This window comes from Megascapheus bottae, chromosome 5 (assembly GCF_031878675.1).
Source record: "Megascapheus bottae isolate mThoBot1 chromosome 5, mThoBot2.hap1, whole genome shotgun sequence".
Lineage (NCBI taxonomy): Eukaryota > Metazoa > Chordata > Mammalia > Rodentia > Geomyidae > Megascapheus > Megascapheus bottae.
In genome coordinates, this window is record NC_143513.1 from 72948729 (window position 1) to 72953279 (window position 4551).

A 4551-nucleotide genomic window follows, 5' to 3' on the forward strand; every position below is an offset into this window, starting at 1 on the left:
AGGAGAAGAAGACTCGGTGGGAGAAGCTACCAGCGGGAGAACGGGCGGAGGCGGCGGCGGCGGCGGCCGTCGGGGCAGGAAACGGAAAGTTCTTTTGCTGCCACCGGGCCCAGCACAGCAGGTTCCGCCTGGCAGAGGAGAAGCTGGAATGCTTACACTTCCGGTTCACTCCCAGCTAGGGCCCGCCCCCGACTTCCTCTTCCTTCCAGCCCCGCCCCCCCATGCCAGGGCCCGTGAACGGCACTTGTGCGCATGTGCAGTGGCTGAGAGGGCCCAAACTAGGGTAGAGGGGGAGGAGTGGGCGGGACCCCCTGGCAGAGTGACAGGAGGTGGGAGGGGAGTTAGGAGAGGCCGGGGGCGGGTTTAGGGAGATAGAAGGGTATGTCAAGTGGGACCTGGGTGGTTTTACACCACTAAGGATGGGAAAATGTAAAACAAAATCTACCTAAAAATATCCAGAAGTATTTGCTTTACATTACTTACTGCCCTGCCTCCCTTTTCAATCCATTTTAAAAATTTCAGTCTCAAAATTGTTAAAAAAAATTGAAATTGTACCAGGTTTGGCTATATTTACCCATGGGAATGTCTTGAACGTCATGCATTCAAAGAAGAACCTTGTCTTCTGCAGATTTTAAAGCAAGTGGATTCCTTCTATGTCCCTGTTCTCTAAGATGACATCATGGCCACCCTGTCATTAAAACAAGAAACATGGAGTCCTAATAGATCCTGCCATTCTTGACCTTTGAAAAATTTTCCCCAATCCATCAGTAAGTCATTTGAAATGCGTCTTCACTTGGTTCACTTCTGTGGTCTTTAATACTGCCCACACTTTACACATCCTCACATGCCTCGCTCAACTCTGTCTGGCTAGCCTTTCTTTTATTTTCCAGGTAATTCCCCACGTAGAGAGTTACCCTTTTAAAACATAAATCTGCATGTCTTGTGCTGAGACATACCACTGACTTACTTAGGATAAAATCCTGTTTGCTGTGATCTACTTTCTTTAGTTCTTAGGTAGCTTGCCTTCTTTCAGTTTCAGAAAAACTGTGCAAACATCACTTTAGGATCCTTACCTAACGATTATTTCCTGTCCAGAATACTCTTAAAAAGTTTTTGTTTTTCAGTGCTTAGAATCAAACCCAGGGCCTTGCACATGCTAGCCAACCAGGCTGAGCCATACCCCACATACCTTAGTTTTTTGAAGTAAGATATGAAGGACAGCCCAGGTTGGCCTCAGACTCAGAAGTCTACTACCTCAACCTCCCCAGTGCTGAGATTACAGGCTTATGTCACCACACCCACATAGCTGTTCTTTCATTTTTGCCCATTCGTTCTGACCTTTGAAATGTTACCTCTTCTTAGAGAAGGCCAAGACTACCCACTTGAGGTTTTCCAATCGGAATTTACAGCTTATTTTCCCCCTCCCAGCAACAGTCACAAATACTTTAATTGTTTTAACATTACAGTGGCTTCCTGGTTGTTGGGTAACTTCATGTAACTAATTTTGGCCTGCTAGTTATGAGCACTATTATGAGTCCTGCTGGGGCTTGTTAATGAAAGACCCTTCCAAGCTTGTGTTTTTCCTCTGCTACAAGAACCTCAGACCTTGGGGAAGGAACAAACCCTTACATTCAAGTGGTGTTCAGTCAAAACTATCAGAGAAAGTAGTTTTTCCCATGACAAAAACTGATAAGTTCAAAGGAAGGAAGGAAAGAAGGGAGGAAGGAGAAGGAGAAGGAGAAGGGAAGGAATAAAGAAAGGAAGGAAGAGAAGAAAGAAAAGAAATGGAGAAAGGGAAGAAGGGAGGGAAAGAAGGAGGAAGAAGGCAGTTTTGTTTTAGAAATTGCCATCACTATCAAAGACCTGGATGTAAAAGCAAATACACTGAAAACTTTACAAGAAGGAATAGGAGATACACTAGGTCTCCTTGGCATAGGTCGAAACTTTCTTAATAAGGACCCAGAAACAAAAGAAATCAGAGAAAGGCTGGATAAGTGGGCTGCATTAAACTGCAGAGCTTTTGTATGGCAAAGGACATAGCTAGCAAACTAACTAGAAAGCCTACAGAGTGGGAGAAGATCTTCACTAACCATACAACAAAGGCCTCATCTAAAATATATCAACAGCTCAAAAAAAATTGAATCAATCCAAACCAATCTCCAAAGAAATAACCATTCCCATTAAAAGATGGCCCAAAGACTTAAAGAGAGTCTTCTCTGAAGAAGAAATAAGAATGGCCTATAGACACATGAACAACTTCTCAACATCTCTGGCCATAAAAGAAATGCAAATCAAAACAAAGCTAACATTCCACCTCACTCTAGTTAGAATAGCCATGGTCAAGAAATCTAATGACAACAGGTGCTGGAGGGGATGTGGCCAGGAGGGATCACTACTACACTGTTGTGGGAGTGCAAACTCATTCAACCACTATGGAAAGCAGTATAGCAGTTCCTCAAAGGACTAAACATAGAACTCCCCTATGACCCAGAAATTCCACTACTTGGCATTTACCCAATGGTCCAGAAACAAGGACATACTAAATCCACTAGCACAATGATGTTCATTGCAGCACTATTTACATAGCAAAGATATGGAGCCAACCCAGATGCCCCTCAGTTGATGAGTGGCTCAACAAGACCCATTGGAATTCTATGCTGCTGTCAGAAAGAAAAACATCACCCCATTTGTAAGGAAATGGAAAGACTTAGAAAAAAATCATATTAAGTGAAGTAAGCCAGACTCAAAGGAACATAGGCTCAATGGTTTCCCTCATTTGTCATGATCAGTAGAAACCTTGGGCTCTCCTAGCAGAGATTTGCAATAGAGCAAAACCTACATACATAAGGCCATATAGTATGATGCTAAATGAAAGGACCTCTAGGATATAGAAACAAAAGCCATATAATGAGTGATTGTTGTCCTTAATGTACTATGTTATCTCTTATCTCTTTTGTTGTTTCTTGGTTATCTCATATTGTTACAGTATTTTACCTTGTTATCTGATATATTGTGTATACGAGTATTTGGTTATTTGAAATCGGATAGGGAAGGGGGGAAAACAAGATGAGGGGCGGGGGTGGGGGGAGGGAAATAGGGACTAAGACTGCACCTTCTATCTTGTGAATATAATGTAACCCTTCTATTAATTACAATAAAAATATATGGAGAAAAAGAAATGGCCATTGCTGGGATTATGGCACATGGAGCCAGCTTGAACTAGAAGTGGAAGAAGCTGACTAAACTTCTGACAGTGAGCATGAAATATCTATCAGCCATATTTAGATAAAACTATAGAAAGACTTGAAATGACCTTGGGCCTCTTTCTTCTGGAGATAGGAAGTCACCTGAGAAAGTGGTTTGAACGCCAATCAGAACAAGTAGGGTGGTAATAAAGAATCTTGTAAAGCAATAGAGAGAACTGTGGACCAGCACTGGGGCCTGATCAAGGGATATTCTCCAGTCTCATGGAGAAGGTCCACATAATGCCTGTCTGGACAGCATTCCTGAATTGTTATGGACTAATGATTTTTGCCTCTGTCCCATTCTTCTACACTTTGAGTGACAGTGGTCCCTAGTCTACTATTAAATTATATAGTCTTGTATTTAACACCCTAAAATTAGAGGGGGGGTCTTGTGTTTAATGGAATAACCCAGCCAGTCCTGACTAATAAAACTGCTTATTGTCTTCCTCTTGTATTAAAAAGTTGGATGGCAGACTATGGTTTATACACATATGTAGTATTTTATTTACAAGAATATCACAGATTGCGTGGCCCACATAGCAATTTATTTATTACAGTTTTGTAGACTGGGAAGCCATCTGGTTTTAGAATGGTTGAATTCTGGTGAGATTTTCTTGCATGGTACAGAGGAGAGACAAAGAGAAGGTGAGTAGGGCCAGGTAGGGGAAGGAAGTAGACACAGAGGGAGAGAGTGAGAGAGAAAACGAGAGCGAAAGTTCTGTTGTATTTCTTCCTCTTCTTCCCTTCGTCCTCCCATCTTCTCTTCTTAACTTTCTCCCTTCCTCTCTTCTTTTTTTTCCTGCCTTTCTTTTTCTTTTCTTCCACAGGATTTCCCTTTGTAGCCCCGGCTACAGTAGCCCAGTCCTTCTGCCTTTACTTGGCTGATATTAACTATGTACGCCATCACATACAGCCACGTCTATTTTATCATCGATACCATCATGAGCTATTCTACCTCTTGACCTAACTGCCATCCAGAATCACATCGTCAAACACTAGCACATTGGGGACTGAGGTTTCAACAGATGAATTTGGGGAATATAAACATTCTGTAATATGGCCTCGGTATGGAAAAAATAATGCCCATTTTGCTATAAAATACACATTCAATATTTATTGTGATATCTGGCTCATAGTAAGTACTCAGTAAATACTGAGTTACTGAGTGGATAGTGAGTTTTCACTTTTTGCCTTATCAAGTCATTTTTGAATGGACAAGTCACCTTACCTTAGCACAACTGTGGGTCAAGGCATCAACTAAATCATATTCAAAATATTCATCAAAAGGGAGGAATTTTGAGATGTA